Below are 20,030 nucleotides of genomic sequence, written 5' to 3'. Positions count from 1 at the left end.
AGTGTTGCGCATGTGGCTGAAGCATTTATCCTGCCTTCGAAATTACCGGTAAAATGGAGCTTTTAACACGTATGAAATACTAGTTGGTTATATTACTTTATACGGCACTCTTCTGTCAGGTCTTCCAATTCACTTTAACATCCTAAGTTTACCCACTTCGTCAGACACATTTCAACACGTGAATATAAACCCAAAGATATATATTTCTCAGTGTATACGACCTGGTGGTTTACGATAATACTATTTAAGTACTAAAGTTCTCTTGATTGGTAGTGTACAGGTGGTATTTAGCCTAAATAGCCCACGTGCAGTGGAGAGATTTTAAAATTAATAAACTAACCGAAACCGATGTCTATCACTTAAGATAATAATGTTATAAGTACATTTAGCATATCTGTTATACCTGGTGTTATAACGGTTGTGTACCATTCCTTGCTAAAGTGGTGTTTGTCATCCATTACCGAGGTCACGCAGCCTCACTCCCGCTTATTGCAAGGATTGACGCCAACCATAATCTCGAGCTGACTTGTAGCTCAGTGGAACAATGTTCGAAGTCGATTCTCCTATGGGTCGAAATGTTTGGTCAATTCTCCTTACACCTGCTGTCCTTGTTCCCTTGGCAGTAAATAGGTACCTTACCGGCCATTGTGGGTCGCATCCTACGAACGAATCCAATGGAAATAAGTCGTAATACTAGGCTTACGTGGGATCTCTTGTGAAGAATAACCGTAAGGTAGATCTTCAAGCGGTACCGTGACCCAACAAAACAGCTTGCAGAGGCTACGGTTGTAATAAAGCTGTTACCCAACCAAGGAAAGAAGAAATTCGGAATATAGTTTATTAAGCTACAAGACCGACAACTACCTCTTCCAAATTCGGTATCGGTATGAACGTTCATCTGCCCTACTGGCTGAATGTACACCCACAAGCTCTCAGTCTTTTAGACCTAATTTTTCCCACCCCCAACGAGTCAGTCTTTTAGACCTAATTTTTCCCACCCCCAACGAGTCAGTCTTTTAGACCTAATTTTTCCCACCCCCAACGAGTACACGCAAATTTCATGCTTTCGTTTTTTATATACTCTATATCGTGTAATGATAATGCTCACCATTAAGAACATCCATACTTATTCATGTGCCTACAACATACACAGAACAATACACGCAAATATAAACCCTCCACTCAAACTTCTCCTCACCAACTTAAACAGGACACATGACCACAACACAAGACACAGATCTCTTTTTGATATACCTCGTGTCCATATCACACTGTGTAAAAACTCTATGCACATAAAGGGCCCAAAAATATGGAATTCACAGACCGGGCCGCGGGGGCGTTGACCCCCGGAACTCTCTCCAGGTAATCTCTAGGTCTCCAGAAGATATTAAAGTAACCCAGTCTGAAAATCAGTTTAAGACTCTTCTCAAAAGCACTTAATCACCCTAGACTAAATACTAAATACTCAGTACACACATACTCACCTATGTACTCCCACATCATAACTTCAACAATCACTTTGAACCGTTTACCCATTGTTGACAGGAATATAATTGAACCATTGTTTTCACAAAAAACATTTTAGACTATATGAATATATCCTTTGACTTATACAAATTTAATTAACTTATAATTAATAATCTACTGTTCAACTATGAAATAATTACTGTCCTACTGTACAACTATGATATAATCTTTAGTGTTAAGTAGTCTGTAAGCCAATAATGTTAATTTGGCCCACAATGCCTAGGCATAATAGAGGCTCTCTTTGCACTGCAACCCACTATTGTAAATATAAAATCTCAATGTACTGTTTGCAAAGACATAAAATAAATAATAAATAAATAATAGAGATGCTGCGTCTTTGGCATCCAAAGGGAGTGTAAGGCTAATTTTAAATTGGTATGCTCAGTAAAAACTCACTTGGAGACAGAAACACAGGAAGCTGATTTATCTGTATATTTCATGCCCCCTTCTGGGATCCTCTTCAACATGGTATGTTTCCTTGTGAAAAAACTTTGTATCCTGAGGTTATGGAAATATATTTTAATGTTTAATTATTAATTTGATGATATTGGTAATAAAAACAATACTGTCATATCTGAAACTAACCCAAAAATCTTATGGATTTGGGGTGTCTTACAGAGCGAAGTTGGTACATAATTACTATATTTATGAGGAAGTGCTTAACTAGTAGGGGACGTAATGCGCCTGGGTAATGGGAAATAATTAGATTTATTCTAATGAAGGAGAGAGTAGCTCCAAATTCTTGGTTTAAGAACACTTTACCAGTTTCTAGCTATTGGCCATAATGAAGACATTGATTGAAAGGGTCAGGAAGCGATACAATCAGCAACATTGTCTTACTCCCAAGGAAACAAGACAGCTAGGATTGCTTGTACAAGCTATGGAAATACCGACAAGCAAAATAAGACACAAGTACATTTATAACATTTAAAAGAAACGTTTCGCATCTAGTGGTTTCTTCACACCGAAGTAGTAGTCCTAAAGAAGCCAGTCATGACGAAACGGTTGCTTTAATAACTGCCACTATAAGTGTATATAATGAATGTCTTCTTTCACGTTGCTAAGGCTGGTTTCTGTGAGTACGGTCAAAAGTCAAGACAAAGTATTATCATCTGCCTTATCAGCACCTCTCTTGCCACCATGGCTACAGATAACCCTCGTCTAGCTCCATACTCGGCTCATATCATTCTTGTCTAATGACTCGCTCCACTACTCGTCTCTTTGTTGGGGATGCACAACAATCTTCACTTAGCAACCATTTCGTATACAAAGATTTGTCCGTCTTTATTTGCGCCCTTACAATAATGAAGTGTTGACTTCTTCCTTATTACAGTGGCTGTGATTCCTTGAAACTATATTTAACTTATCTCAAACAAGGACATTGTTATTTGATTAATTGGGAATGCTAAAACAATGACGGTCATAACAGCACCTGGAGAATGGGAGGTAATGAGATATGATTGGAGAAATGGGAGAGTAGCAGCAATTCCTGAGATCAAGAGCCCTTCACTGGCATCAAGACACCCACTTAAAAAGCATACATATGAAAGCTTCCTAATTAGTTTCATAATTTCACTGCAGGAGGAACACGAGGCGCTGGAAATCGACACGCGGCTTGTAAAGTTCATTAGACAGGTACCGCAATATCAATTTAAGCAACACTGTCAAGATTAATATATAATTGCTTTATGTCAAGACATTCAGTGCAGTGAGATGGAGCCCTGTGTGTCATCTCTTATTGTAAGCGGGAGGTACTACCGTAATATCATATGAGTGCGAAACGGAAACTTCTTAAATGGTCCAAGTCAGACCGAAACGTCGTCGTAAGCTCCTGTCTCCTATTTGTGCATTGTTCCAGTCACGGTATTGTACCTTTTTGTTATTTGTAAGAGGTATTAACTTACCACGGTCCATTTGAAAGCCCCATATAAGGTATACAGTTCTGCTACATCTCAGAATATCACCCACAACAGCCAACTATAAATCCAGGTAGCCATTTACTGCTAGGTGAACAAGGTCAACAGGAATAACATGATTTTTTTCTCATTGGTATCGAATTGAAAATGGGTTCTTCCGTTGCGAGCCGAAAGCGCTACCACTGAGCGGCGTGCAGCGAGATAATTATTGATGTATATATTGTCCTGCTGACGTGAACCATTCACGTATATAATAATAATCATCTTTATTTCTACAAGTACATGATAAAATTTATACAGACCATAGCTGACATCAGTGACTTACTATATAGAAAGCCCCTAGTTATGCAGAGAATTTCAGGCAACTCTGTCCCAGGATGCGATCCTCACCAGTCGACTAACGCCCAGGTACCTACTTGCTGCCAGGTGAACATGGACAGCAGGTGTTTTAGGGAAACACTCCCAATGTTCCCACTCGTACCGGATATCGAACCACGGACCTCAGTGGGTGAGCTGAGTGCGCTATCAACCGATCTAAGGGACATACAGTCCAATAAACTACATTCAACAGCACAGAAATAACACGAATATTTTCGGTCTAACTAAAGGCCCTTCGCAGGCGCTGCTAAACCCAGTAATCGTGTTATTCTGATAGACGTGACTGAATTTATTTATAAATACGTAGCTGTATAGCCCTTGTGGCTTAGCGCTTCTTTTTGATTATAATAATAATAATATAAATACGTAGTGTCAGCAAAAAAAAAAAAAAGAAACGGTGCAAATAAACCGAGTTCAAATAGAGGCTAATCTCAGCAAGCCGACTCTAGGCAGGTACAGCACCACCAAACTGGTTCCAGACAGGTACAGATGCAGCACTACTACGCTGCTTCCGCTGTATAGGCCTTGTGGCTTAGCGCTTCTTTTTGATTATAATAATAACTACGCTGCTTCCAGACGGGTACAGATGCAACACCAAGCTGGTTCCAGGAGGGTACATATGCAGCACCACCAAGCTGGATCCAGACAGGTACATGCAACAGCACCAAGCTGGTTCCAGGCGGGTACAGATGCAGCACCAAGCTGGATCTAGACAGGTGCATGCAGCACCACCAAGCTGGTTCCAGGCGGGTACAGATGCAGCACCATCACGTTGGTTCCAGACGAGTACAGATGCAGCATCACCAAGCTGGTTCCAGACAGGTACAAATGCAGCATCAAGTTGGTTCCAGACAGGTACAGATGCATCATCACTAAGCTGGTTCCAGACAAGTAGAGATGCAGCATCACCAAGCTGGTTCCAGGCGGGTACAGATACAGCACCATCACGTTGGTTCCAGACGAGTACAGATGCAGCATCACCAAGCTGGTTCCAGACAGGTACAAATGCAGCATCAAGTTGGTTCCAGACAGGTACAGATGCATCATCACTAAGCTGGTTCCAGACAAGTACAACATCAAGCTGGTTCCAGGCAGGCACAGATGCAACAGCACAAAGCTGATTCGAGGCAGGTCTAAGTACAGCACCAAACATGACCCGTGGGAAATTGCAGTACATTTCCACCGCTGATCATGTATGTACGTTTATAAGGTTGCTATGACAAACACTTAACTAGAAGTACGAGGTGGGTTGATAGCAGCAACGATTTCTTTTTATCTTGCACCTATCACGGTAATTAAGTACATGGCTGGTGAACAAGCACTTGAGCTATCCCACTTTACACTGATGACAACTTCAAGGACACTACTTGAAAATGGGTTGTAGCTTCATGATAAAGCTCATCTTGTTCCTATGCCCACCGCCAGTAACCTATACAACTGGGAAAAATAAAACAAATGCAGCACATTGCGATCCCGTTTTGACGCCATTCGTCCACAATGTGAGCTTTATCAAGTAGCAAAGAGATACGGAAGGTCGTAGTAATGGTATGTATATAGTATAGACTAGACCAAGGGTTCTTAACATTTTTATGATTACCTACCCCCAATGGATTGCCCAGTATGTCCTCATACCTCCCTCGCCAGACTCGAAATCGTCGCCAGTCCTATTAGGTACTAACCTTTGTGAGTTTAGCGCTTAGCTTATTGTAATAACAGGCGTACCTTAAGTCGTCTCTGTTGCTGGCGTTTCGATGTTCGTTCAGGCGGACTGAAAGATTTCTGCCTGTTTCCCCTACATATTTCTTGGGACAGTATCCACAGGGGATGGTGTCGACTCCCGCTGTGGAAGTTAGAAGTGTGGGGCTACGTTTTGTAGTGAGATCTTCGATAGATGATGTGTTTATAGTGCAAACATGTTGCTCTCAGCAAGTACTTGGTTTTCTGTCCGAGACGTTTATACCAATATATATAAGGTGCTTAGTGACTGAGACACTTGAGCAAGATATGGAAATCTTTATTCAGGAAACGTTTCGCCACATAGCGGCTTCATCAGTCCAATACAAAGCAGAGAGGGGTAAGGAGAGAAGGAGCTTGAGGTAATCACTCCCTTAGCCTGGAATCGATGTGTTCGGTCCATCACTTTTGTAGAAAGTACAGTATAAGGCCAGAGAAGTGGCTTATATATTGTAGTCAGGTGAGTCGAAGCAGGAGGAGGCGGGATCACAGTGGAACCATCCACTGGTGTTACCTGGAGTTTACCTGGAGAGAGTTCCGGGGGTCGTAGGTCTTCGTCCGAAGGTTGGACAAGTATTGAAGAATTCCTTGTATCAAGTTCCCATGATGTTGCAGTCTGACATGTGATAAATAGTTTTGAACTGATGATTCGGTAAGGTTTACTTTACTCTCATCAAGAGTGGTTAGCCACTCATCTGTCTCCTCCTTATACTATTTACCTCACAATGAGTGTGAGGTAAATAGTATGAGGATTCCCGACATGGGTGGATATGCTGGGCGTGTTTCCTTATACCTGCTGTTCCTGTTCACCTAGCAGTAAGTAGGTACTTGGGTGTTAGTCAATTGGTGTGGGTTGCATCCTGGGGGACAAGATTGAAAGACCACAATGGAAATAAGATAGACAGTCCTTCCTCATTTCCTCCCCACCCTCCTCCTCTGGCATTAATCTTATGATGACCAAGTAAAATAAAAATTGCTCATTGAGGTTCGCCTCGTAAACATCAATCATCAATGAAGTGTTTACCTGGAGTTTACCTGGAGAGAGTTCCGGGGGTCAACGCCCCCGCGGCCCGGTCTGTGACCAGGCCTCCTGGTGGATCAGAGCCTGATCAACCAGGCTGTTGCTGCTGGCTGCACGCAAACCAACGTACGAGCCACAGCCCGGCTGATCAGGAACGGACTTTAGGTGCTTGTCCAGTGCCAGCTTGAAGACTGCCAGGGGTCTGTTGGTAATCCCCCTTATGTGTGCTGGGAGGCAGTTGAACAGTCTCGGGCCCCTGACACTTATTGTATGGTCTCTTAACGTGCTAGTGACACCCCTGCTTTTCATTGGGGGGATGGTGCATCGTCTGCCAAGTCTTTTGCTTTCGTTGAGTGATTTTCGTGTGCAAGTTCGGTACTAGTCCCTCTAGGATTTTTCCAGGTGTATATAATCATGTATCTCTCCCTCCTGCGTTCCAGGGAATACAGGTTTAGGAACCTCAAGCCCTCCCAGTAATTGAGGTGTTTTATCTCCGTTATGCGTGCCGTGACTATTTCCAAATTTTCATAAACTTTTAAACTTTGTCGATATTCCATGACTTATTTTTTCAAAAATAATATTTGCTACCTCAATATTAGCTCCATCCTCTCTAACACCTTTTATTAAAAAAAAAAAAAACACGTAGGTCGGTTAGGTTAAAGCTCTGTGGTAATGCCTGACTCTCACCCGAACCACCCGGATTTATTACTGGGGTGAGTGGAGATTTTTTTGGCCAACTTTCATTACACCTGTGTGAATATGATGGTATACAATACCGACAAGTTGATAAGTAACACAAATGTGCAACAGTTAGGTATATTCTGAAACGTTTCGCCTACACAATAGGATTCTCCAGTCGAATACAGAGACACCAGAAACAGGAGAAGTAAAGACGATGTAATCAGTCCATCATCCTGGAATACGTAATTTTGAGGTGGTCAGACCCACAACCTGGAGAAGAGTTCTGCTCCATAGTTTGGAACAATGTGAAGCTGAAGCTTTAGTTGAGTTAGGTAGGTTTGTCAGGAAACAAGTCAAGTGTTTCCTGGCGCGGGTCTGAAGGTTTTTGGTTATCTGACAGAGGCCTTCCGCTGGCATACCGGTCCGCCCCATAAAAAAATGCTTATAATTTCAAAGCTGAAAGAACGGAATGGAGACATATACTGTCAAGGTGAGGCGAAGAAAATCTTGATAACCATAAAAATACCTAACTGTTGCACGTATCTTCATTATCTTTTATTACACCTGTTGCCCCTGTCCACCTAGCAATAAATAGGTATCTGGTGTGTCGCATTTCGACTGTGACATAAGCAGAGAATAGCAGCTTTCTCCTGATGATTCAAGGGTATAATGTTACAACGTTGAATTCTTGTCGTCCCCAAAACCAAACATTTATACTGTTCCGTGCGTTGATCTTTTAGTCTTCTTAAAAACATTGACCACAGTTAGTTGATTTAAAGTGATCACATTTTCAACCTTGTATTTCCCTATTTGAATTCACTTGTTTGTGACTGCAGGGTTCGAGTCTGTTCCTGGTCCTTCCGTCTCCGCTGAATTCTGATTGTGGTATCCTTAGTGTGAAAAAGAACTGTAGACTCCATCGCAAAACAGACTCGGATTATTTTCCCTCCATATTTCTCTCGCATATCATAGCCTAGCCGCACAGCCGCTGTAACAAAATTTATTTCAACTTTAACAGTGAATTTGCATATATTAAGTTTAACGCTTGTTTGTGTGTACTTTTTATAGTTTGCAAACATGTATAACTGTATTTGTGTGTGTTTCACTGTTTGTGATAATTGTTGATACAGTATTCGCTAGGACGAAGTTCTGACATAGATTCCAGTCTTTCCACTACCCGTTTTGTTCCTGTTAGGTGTTAAGCCGAGTTTATTCATTAAATCTACCAATGATTTTACAGAGTATTATAAATTTATGTTATGGTTCTGAGAGCACATATATATCGTAGACACAGTTATGTAAATATATATGTCCATTCCCATTGGGGTGTACGTATGTTCATGTTAGTGTATAGCTATGTAGTATGTGTGAATGTACATATGTTGGTAGAATTACCGACAATATGTAAACTAAAAGGACACAAGTGCAACTAATGTGTCCTTTTACTTTACAGTATGTGTGAATGTTTGTTTGAGTATACGGCCACAACAAAAGTGGTTGTTAATGGTTTTAGTATCGGTATGTCATATGTAAACGTATGTTTTAGTTATTAAAGAAAATATTGGATACATCAACAGTGTGCTCTTACCCCTTTGTGTATAATAGTTACCGAGTGGAAACAAAAGCTAACTGTATCCACGCAGAATTGAGTTCATTCAGGGTGTTGAAATCAGTCAGTCTGAGCTGGGAGACTTCAATAGAGCATTTAGGATATCGTCAAGTATTTGTAGGGAAGAGAAGGGGAAAAGGATGCCGCTGCGGCGTGTGCATTATGATAAGAGGAAGATGGGGGGACACCACTTCCCTCTTCACCACCCACTCCTGGACCTGCATCATCACTTCGTCACACTCACATAACAACTGGGTTAGTCTGTCAAGCTATTTTTTCATTGAGCACGATCAGCAGGCAAGATTACCACTTGTAAAGAGTCTTCTACCTTGATACATTCGTATAATTTACTATTATGGCATTACTTACGACTATTCTTAAAACATATATGACATCAAGATACAGCCAGTGAATTACTGTTAAGTGTAAGAAAGTGTAGAAACCCATCACATGTAACAGTTTGAGCACAACACACTTGGTTATTGCTATGTCGTTGTGGGTCGTATTTTAGGGAAAAGAACCAAAATACCCCAACGGAAATAAGCCACACTGGCTTTCTTCAGTTATCCTGAATGGATATCCGAGGAATGTCTTCTGCAAGCTGGTAGAGGTGACGCAGATAGTTTCCTGCAGGCCAAAAGACTCGGCAACACATTCCTCTTTTACTAGTTTATCTTGAGTTACGTAAGCCTATAAAAAATATCTACCCAACAAATAAGTGAATTTCGAAAACCAGCCTCGATACGCATGGAACGAGGAGGCAGAAGAATAGGAAACGTTCAAGTCTGAACGTTCTCACCTATATATGATAGTAGGGGTCGATTCACAGCTCCCAGTCCCGTGTAACTCTGCTTATAACAACAGACCGCAGACTTCCTTGCAAAAAAAAAAAAAAATCACAAACGGGCGATCTTAAGCATACAGAACAAGCCACAGGGGGATGAAAATCTTTAACTCAAGCTCTTTAGTACTCTCTGTGCATCGTCAGGAGCTATGTACTGTTGCATAGCACCTGACAGAAAGTGCGAAAGAACTTAAGCTAAAGATTTCCATCTCCCTGTGGCTTGTTCTGCATGACATAGTGACGTTTGGAATGTAAACAAAACGGATAGTCTCGAGGGGAGAGGTTGACCTTGTGATGTAATAATGGGGTGGATGATTGTGTGAGGCTGGCGGTGTTAAACTGAGGATATCCTGCTCTGGTGCGCTCTCAACCAACCTTTCCTTGTTTACACACACATGAGAACTTTACCACACTATGCCTACCAACCTCCTTCACCTCACTACCTGCCTTTCCCCCCTCCCTTTCCTATTATACTTGATGCCCCTGTCTCGCCCATCCCATATTTAAAGGAAAATAAGTCACTGACGTCTTTTGGTTTATCGTAGGTAATGTATACTATGTATGATAATTGTACTTAGGTGTACCTGTACCTAAATAAACTTATACGTTCTTAGGCTACATTATATATATATATATATATATATATATATATATATATATATATATATATATATATATATATATATATATATATATATATATATATATATATCGTGCCGAATATGTAAAACTGGTCAATTAGCAAGAACTCATTTAAAATTAAGTCCTTTCTAAAATTTTCTCTTATACGCTTAAAGATATATTTTTTTCATTAATGTTGATATAAAAATTTATAATTTTGCACCAAAAGGAACTTAGAAAAATTACCTAACCTTATTAAAACAAGCGCAATTTATTTTAGCCTAACCCAACTAAATATATTTTAGATTTGTTTACAATAATTTAATACTAAACAAACATCGGATCGGATCGAGGACGACGAGAGCTGTCGTAAGATGGGAAGGAAGAAGGATAAGGAAGGATGGAAATAACTGAAAAAGGATGGGGAGGAGGGGAAGAGGAGGAATCAAGGCAAGTGGCCCAACCACTTTGGGACATGTGGTACAAAAGTACTGGAGACGTAGATAGAGAGGCTTGACTGATGTCATTGCTTGGCTCACTAGGAGAGGATGGCGTAGGCAGCGGCAGGAGCTGGGAGTGTCAGAAGGCAGCAAGCAGGATGAGTTGGTTATGGTCTTAAACCGTTTATCAGTGCGGTATATTTTTTTCGAGAGAGTTGTATCACACTTATGGGAGAGCTGTAGTAGTCTTCGTTGGTTTGGAGGTGGTGGAGTATCTGGTTGTAGGTAGGGAGTGGTCTTTCTTCGCTTTGGTACGATACAGTGTTGTCTTGGAGATGTTGGATGAGTTTTAGGCGAGTCATGCTTGCAGGGTATAGCCTCGTGGTGTAGAATACGAGTCCTTTGTGTTTAAAGCATGGTGTTCCAGGTAATCGACGTGAGCTAAGTAGAGAAGGCGGTGGTGGAGTAGAGGAAGGTGGTGTTGCTTCGTTTTCAACTTCAGTAGACGAATTAGATGTTTCTGGTGGTAAGGCTTCTGATTGGTTGGATTCAGTGAGAGGTGGTGGCGGTGGAGGCTTCTCATTGGTCGTTGTTGGATTGACGTCACTAGTTGGTGGTGTTGATGGAACTTCTGCAGAAGAGTTGGCGATTAAGTTTTTGGTGAATTTGAGAATTTCTTCAGAAGGTGGAGATGCGGGAAATGTAAATGAAGGCATGTTATTTAATGCAAATAACTCGTTGATGGTAGAGTTAAATGATCCAGGTACAGCCATGTTCTGCATGTGAGCGTATAATAAACAGTAGTGGATCTTGGTTACGTCACATGTTGGAGGAGTGATGACGGTGGAGGCGGGCTGAGTAGATGCTTGAAGTATTCTTGGAGACGACTGTTGAGTAGCTTGTAGAATCTTGGATGCTGTAGATTGAATCTTGGCAATTGCAGCGTATGTAGGAGAGGTTCCAGATGACTTCTTTGTTTCTTCCTTTAGTTTCTTAGAAAGGATATCCTTTCGCACTGGACACTTGGCTGCAAGAGTATGGTGATCACTCTTACAGTTGATGCAAGTGGGAGCAGCAGTGGAAGTGCAAGAACGAAAATCGTGTCCTGCAGACCCACAGGTGGAACATATCTTCTTATTCTTCACGTGGCAGTCGGCAGTAGAGTGACTGTACGAGTAACATGTCCAGCAAGGTGTTATGTACGTGAAGCGTTCAGGTTCAATCTGTCGGGGGTTGATGTAGTAGTAAAAGATGGCCAGGCCATCAGACAGTGTTCTGGTCGCCATGGTAACGTCCAGGAATGTGACCTTGAGCAGAGGAAGCGTTGGGGATCTTCACTACAGTGTCAATCTTGGCCCAGGTGTTGAGGTCTTCAAGTGATGTAGTAATTTCCTGGATGGTCATGTTCGTGATCAGCTTGTCAAGACGTTTCATAAACACTGAACGTTTTGCAAGCATGTATGGTGACGTAGAGATGGTAAAACCTCGGTCTTCTAAGGTCTTCATGGCAGTAGGTGTAAGCACCTTGTCAGCTTCAGCATCATCGAGAAAGGTGACAACGAAAGCTTCTTTCAGTGACGTAATCTTGGAGAACTTTGCGTGAAGACAAGTGTTGAGAGATGCTGCAAGCTCAAGCTTCGTGGCGTCATCGACGACAGCAGACTTTGGCTTAATTCTCACACGATGAGACATCGTGGAGATGGTAGAGGTTCCCCTCCCCGACGGGGATCGTAGGGATACTGTGCAAGTAAGGAGAGCTGCTATGACCTGCCTGGGCGAGAGTCAACAGCAGAATCTGATATCTTTTCACTAAACAAACACAGTGAAATATATTTTTTTTGTTACGTTCAGAATGACTTTGGCGAAATTATTGCATATACAAATTTTCACTTGTCCTATAAGAGAGTTGCAATTTAAGCCAAGATCGCAAGTTCTGCCTATTCAGCACGACATATACATTATATATATATATATATATATATATATATATATATATATATATATATATATATATATATATATATATATATATATATATATATATATAATGTGCCGAATATGTAAAACTTGCGATCTTGGCTTAAATAGCAACGCTCATCTTGCTATATAGGACAAGCGAAAATTTGTGTATGCAATAATTAGGCAGAAATCATTCTAAACCTAATGAAAAAAATATATTTAATTGTTTTTGTTTATTATTAAATTATCGTAAATGTATCTAAAATATATTTAGATGGATTAGGGTAAAATAAATTGCGTTTGTTATAATAAGGTTAGGTAAGTTTTCTAAGTTTCTCTTGGTGCAAAATTATAAATGTTTACATTAACATTAATGAAAAAAACATGTATCTTTAAATGTATAAGAGAAAAATTCTAGAAAGGACTTAATTTTAAATGAGTTGTTGCTAATTGACCAATTTTACATATTCGGCACGACATATATATATATATTATTTATATTATATATATATATATATATATATATATATATATATATATATATATATATATATATATATATATATATATATATATATATATATATATATATGATGTCGTGCCGAATAGGCAGAACTTGCGATCTTGGCTTAAATAGCAACGCTTATCTTGCCATATAGGACAAGTGAAAATTTGTGTATGCAATAATTTCGCCAAAATAATTCTGAACCTAACGAAAAAAATATATTTCACTGTGTTTGTTTAGTATTAAATTATTGTAAACAAATCTAAAATATATTTAGTTGGGTTAGGCTAAAATAAATTGCGCTTGTTATAATAAGGTTATGTAAGTTTTCTAAGTTCCTTTTGGTGCAAAATTATAAACTTTTACATCAACATTAATGAAAAAAATATATCTTTAAACGTATAAGAGAAAATTTTAGAAAGGACTTAATTTTAAATGAGTTCTTGCTAATTGACCAGTTTTACATATTCGGCACGATATATATATATATATATATATATATATATATATATATATATATATATATATATATATATATATATATATATATATATATATATATTGGAAAAGGCGTATGACAGGGTGGATAGGGGGGCAATGTGGCAGATGTTGCAGGTGTATGGTGTAGGAGGTAGGTTACTGAAAGCAGTGAAGAGTTTTTACGAGGATAGTGAGGCTCAAGTTAGAGTATGTAGGAAAGAGGAAGATTATTTCCCAGTAAAAGTAGGGTTTAGACAAGGAAGTGTGATATCACCGTCGTTGTTTAATATATTTATGGATGAGGTTGTAAGAGAAGTAAATGCGAGGGTCTTGGCAAGAGGCGTGGAGTTAAAAGATAAAGAATCACACATAAAGTGGGAGTTGTCACAGTTGCTCTTTGCTGATGACACTGTGCTCTTGGGAGATTCTGAAGAGAAGTTGCAGAGGTTGGTGGATGAATTTGGTAGGGTATGCAAAAGAAGAAAATTAAAAGTGAATACAGGAAAGAGTAAGGTTATGAGGATAAAAAGATTAGGTGATGAAAGATTGGATATCAGATTGGAGGGAGAGAGTATGGAGGAGGTGAATGTATTCAGATATTTGGGAGTGGACATGTCAGCAGATGGGTCTATGAAAGATGAGGTGAATCATAGAATTGATGAGGGGAAAAGGGTGAGCGGTGCACTTAGGAGTCTGTGGAGACAAAGAACTTTGTCCTTGGAGGCAAAAAGGGGAATGTATGAGAGTATAGTTTTACCAACGCTCTTATATGGGTGTGAAGCATGGGTGATGAATGTTGCAGCGAGGAAAAGGCTGGAGGCATTGGAGCTGTCTTGTCTGAGGGCAATGTGTGGTGTGAATATAATGCAGAGAATTCGTAGTTTTTAAGTTAGGAGGAGGTGCGGGATTGCCAAAACTGTTGTCCACAGGGCTGAGGAAGGGTTGTTGAGGTGGTTCGGACATGTAGAGAGAATGGAGCGAAACAGAATGACTTCAAGAGTGTATCAGTCTGTAGTGGAAGGAAGGCGGGGTAGGGGTCGGCCTAGGAAAGGTTGGAGGGAGGGGGTAAAGGAGGTTTTGTGTGTGAGGGGCTTGGACTTCCAGCGGGCATGCATGAGCGTGTTTGATAGGAGTGAATGGAGACAAGTGGTTTTTAATACTTGACGTGCTGTTGGAGTGTGAGCAAAGTAACATTTATGAAGGGATTCAGGGAAACCGGCAGGCCGGACTTGAGTCCTGGAGATGGGAAGTACAGTGCCTGCACTTTGAAGGAGGAGTGTTAATGTTGCAGTTTAAAAACTGTAGTGTAAAGCACCCTTCTGGCAAGACAGTGATGGAGTGAATGATGGTGAAAGTTTGTCTTTTTTGGGCCACCCTGCCTTGGTGGGAATCGGCCAGTGTGTTAATATATATATATATATATATATATATATATATATATATATATATATATATATATATATATATATATATATATATATATATATATTATGCATAACAACCACTCTGAAAGAATAGAGAAATTCCAAGCGCTTTCGTGACTACTCACATTATCAAGGAACTATGAAAGTAAAGAATCCAAGGAAGCTATATAAGGGGTCTGGCCAGCACCTCACTATCAGATCCCACAACAGTTAAACACCTGACGTGCGCCGACCCAACTTGGATAGGTCCTTTGCACAACTCACCCCACAAACTATTCTACCCAAGAAAATTTAAAAATTATTTGTCCAGTGTATTATTAAATTCTTCCCAAATTCTATTAATTATAAATGGATCTAATTTATATAAACCAAAGGAAATATTCATATTATTGTCAAAACTGCTTTTTATGAAACAAGATTCAATTATATTCCTGTCGACCATGGACTTGCTTGATACTACTTTCTCAACTTTTTGAAAATCAATTGGATGGTTAAAATCTTTTACGTGAATAAATAGAGCATTGGAATCTTGTCCAGTTCTAATGCTATATTTATGTTGTTTTAATCTTCGTTCGAGATTTTTACCAGTTTGACCGTAATAAACTTTATCGCAAATTTTACAAGGAATCTTATAGACACATCCATCAGCATTTTGGGGGGAATTCTTTATCAAAAGTTTTTTTACTGTATCAAGATTTTTGAATACAACTTTAATATTAAAGATATATTTTTTTCATTAACGTTAATGTAAAAAATTTTAATTTTGCTCCAAAAGAATCTTAGAAAACTTACCTAACCTTATTATAACAAGAACAATTTATTTTAGCCTAACCCAACTAAATATATTTTAGATTTGTTTACAATAATTTAATACTAAACAAACACAGTGAAATATATTTTTTTTCGTTACGTTCAGAATGATTTTGGCGAAATTATTGCATACACAAATTTTCGCTTGTCCTATATGGCAAGATGAGCGTTGCTATTTAAGCCAAGATCGCAAGTTCTGCCTATTCGGCACTATATATATATATATATATATATATATATATATATATATATATATATATATATATATATATATATATATATATATATATATATATATATATATATATAACATAATGGGGTCCACCTCTGGTGCAAATTGTGGGACCTATAGCCTCAGAGAAGTGGATAAAAAGGCTTCGAGGAAGAATATTTGGATTTCTTCCTAAAGCCGAATAGGTAAAACTTGCGATTTTGGCTTAAACAGCAACGCTCTTCTTGCCGAATAAGAGAAGCGAAAATTTGTGTATGCAGTAATTTCGCAAAAATCATTGTGAACCTAACGAAAAAATATATATTTCATTGTTTGTTTATTATTAAATTACTGTAAACTTATCTAAAATATATTTAGTTGGATAAGGCTAAATTAAATTGCACTTGCTATAATAGGTAAGTTTTCTAAGATTCTTTTGGTACAAAATTATTAATTTTTACATTTACACAAATGAAAAAAATATATCTTGACACGTATAAGAGAAAATTTTAGAAAGAACTTAATTTTAAATGAGTTCTTGCTAATTGACCAATTTTACCTATTCGGCACGACATTATATATACACACACACACAAACACCTGCAACCACAATTAGGTGAGTACACACAAAAAAGCAACACAAGAATTAATCGGGAAGATGAAGACCAGCACTGATCTTTGAAAAATTACATATAAAAAATTTTTTATGAGCCATACAAATTACTTACAAAAGTTATATATCTGAACTTATTTTGTATCTGGTATTATTTTAATAGATATAATTTGATGCAATATAAGGCTCAGAAGAAAGCCACTTGTTATGCAAATTCACTTTATATTAATCTAAAGGCTACATACTACTTGTATCTAGCCTAGTATATAATTTTAGTACAGCTTGGGTAATTCATTACAATCATAAGTGCAATGAGACAGGTTGCAAATAAAAAAACTGATCAATCCAAAAAAATACGCTGAAATCTGCCTCTGTACAAAAACCTGAGAAAATCAAATATTGAAACTAAATCTTGATTAACATATGCTAAACATCGAATTAATGTAATAAGAAAAGATAAAGGATGTTCAAGATGTGACTAACAGTTGATACGTCATCGCTGATTAATAGTACATAGTCAGGTTTAGTTCTTAGAGACAGCTTAAAAAGTTCACTTTTTAATGAAGGCTTCGTCGCCCTTATCTGCACCCTCTCTAGTTTAAATGTATCTTTCATGTAATCGTGGGATCATAATTGATTATTGTATTGGAGGTGCAGTCTAGACCATGTTGTCTTTGTAAAGTTTCTGGCATTTTGTATCTAGATCTGGTGAGGCATGAAAGATGCTGAAATATATTGGAAATTTAGGTGCAAAGTATAAGGGACTGAAGAGTGGGTGGAATGGAGTATAGATGACACTGCCATCGACAGAAATGTTATCAGAGACTGTAAAACTTTCTGGCAGTATTTCTGCCGGTGTGGGAGAAGAGTTTGAGACATTTAATCAATTATAAACCTTTCCGCCTCCCATGCCATTATTCATTATTTTATTTAAATAAAATTATACCCGCTGTGTGCGGTTATTCTATTTTTATATTAGAGTTACATAGTGATAAAATCTAGCTATGTTTTTGATTTATTCCGCAAGAGGCGGGTGAAGGTGTGGGGAGATGATCACCAATACATACTGGAACAAGTTCAAATGATCTGTTTACTAATACACAGTCATTCCATTTCTCCCTCAGTTGTTCTCTCTTTCTAATTTTCATAAAATGACCCGTTTACTGGTGCAGGTCTTAAGACTGGCAAAACAATGGTGCCTTGGAACACATGTGAAGGCGCTGAACCTGTGGTGGGCTACAACACTCACCACCGGCTTGCTGGTGCTGCTGAACCTGTGGTGGGCTACAACACTCACCACCGGCTTGCTGGTGCTGCTGAACCTGTGGTGGTCTACGACAACACTCACTATTGGCTTGCTGGTGCTGCTGAACCTGTGGTGGTCTACGACAACACTCACTATTGGCTTGCTGGTGCTGCTGAACCTGTGGTGGTCTACGACAACACTCATTATTGGCTTGCTGGTGCTGCTGAACCTGTGGTGGTCTACGACAACGCTCACTATTGGCTTGCTGGTGCTGCTGAACCTGTGGTGGGCTACGACAACGCTCACTATTGGCTTGCTGGTGCTGCTGAACCTGTGGTGGTCTACGACAACACTCACTATTGGCTTGCTGGTGCTGCTGAACCTGTGGTGGTCTACGACAACGCTCACTATTGGCTTGCTGGTGCTGCTGAACCTGTGGTGGTCTACGACAACACTCACTATTGGCTTGCTGGTGCTGCTGAACCTGTGGTGGTCTACGACAACGCTCACTATTGGCTTGCTGGTGCTGCTGAACCTGTGGTGGTCTACGACAACGCTCACTATTGGCTTGCTGGTGCTGCTGAACCTGTGGTGGGCTACAACACTCACCACTGGCTTGATGGTGCTGCTAAACTCTGATCTGGATTTTTCTTACACACTGTATTTCAACAGAACTAGAGTTTCTCACTCATTTGTGTAGTATATTTCCTCAAGGGCGAGACACAGTAGTGAACTAAGAGTGCGACACAGTAGTGAACTAACAGAGTGCGACACAGTAGTGAACTAACAAAGTGCGACACACACAGTAGTGAAGAGTGCGACACACACAGTAGTGAACTAACAGAGTGCGACACACACAGTAGTGAACTAAGAGAGTGCGACACACACAGTAGTGAACTAAGAGAGTGCGACACACAGTAGTGAACTAAGAGAGTGCGACACACAGTAGTGAACTAACAGAGTGCGACACAGTAGTGAACTAACAGTGCGACACAGTAGTGAACTAACAGAGTGCGACACACAGTAGTGAACTAACAGTGCGACACAGTCTAGGGGGCGAAAGACTACAAACCTCACTTAAGGAAAAGGATCTTGGGGTGAGTCTAACATTGAACACATCAGAGGCGCACATCAACCAAATAACTGCTGCAGCATACGGGCGACTAGCAAACCTAAGAACAGCATTCCGGTATCTCAGTAAGGAGTCGTTCAGGACTGTACACCCAATACGTCAGGCGCATATTGGGGTATGCAGCACCAGTTTGGAACCTACACCTGGCCAAGCATGTCAAGAAATTAGAGAAAGTGCAAAGGTTTGCAACGAGGTTAGTCCCGGAGTTAAGGGGTATGTCCGACGAGGAGAGGTTATGGGAAATCGACCTGATGACACTGGAGGACAGGAGAGATAGGGAGGGACATGATAACAACATATAAAATACTTCGAGGAATTGACCATGTGGACAGGGACAGGATGTTTCAGAGATGGGACATAGCAACAAGGGGTCACAATTGGAAGTTGAAGACTCAGATGAGTGACAGGGATGTTAGGAAGTATTTCTTCAGTCACAGAGTTGTCAGGAAGTGGAACAGTCTGGAAATGGAGGTGTGGAGGCAGGATCCACACATAGTTTTAAGAAGAGGTATGATAAAACTCACGGAAGAGAAAATGACCTAGTAGCGACCAGTTAAGAGGTGGGACCAGGAGCTATGAATAGACCCCTGCAACCACAACTAGGCGAGTACAGTAGTGAACTAACAGGGTGCCCTTTCACAGTAGTAGTGAACTAACATATATTTCTCTTTCTAATGTTAGATGGGTTGACTTAAATAAAAAAAATTCCAATAAAACTATATACATGTACAGTGTGCTGCTTCCTTGTTTAATATGATAATTACGGTGGGAACAAAAGATATTTATTCTTTTCCCTGTCATATTCCATCACACATGATGGTGCTCATACAAGGTGTTGAAATCTGTTAGCCTGAGCTGGGAGACTTTAGTGGGACAGTG

At 39.7% G+C, this 20,030-nt stretch overlaps 1 long non-coding RNA gene across 1 annotated transcript in view; it reads left to right on the top strand.

The window, feature by feature from the left end:
* LOC138854761 (uncharacterized) overlaps positions 1 to 8,764 on the top strand; it is a 30,736-nt gene extending 21,972 nt beyond the window's left edge. Inside the window, exon 3 of the long non-coding RNA XR_011393937.1 lies at positions 8,094 to 8,764. This is a non-coding gene — a long non-coding RNA (uncharacterized lncRNA). The remainder of the gene's footprint in view (positions 1 to 8,093) is intronic.
* The last annotated feature ends 11,266 nt before the right edge of the window (positions 8,765 to 20,030 follow it).

This window comes from Cherax quadricarinatus, chromosome 68 (assembly GCF_038502225.1).
Source record: "Cherax quadricarinatus isolate ZL_2023a chromosome 68, ASM3850222v1, whole genome shotgun sequence".
In the NCBI taxonomy this organism is placed as follows: Eukaryota; Metazoa; Arthropoda; class Malacostraca; order Decapoda; family Parastacidae; genus Cherax; species Cherax quadricarinatus.
Note: the sequence above shows the minus strand (reverse complement) of the source record. Positions and strands in the feature narration are given on the sequence as shown.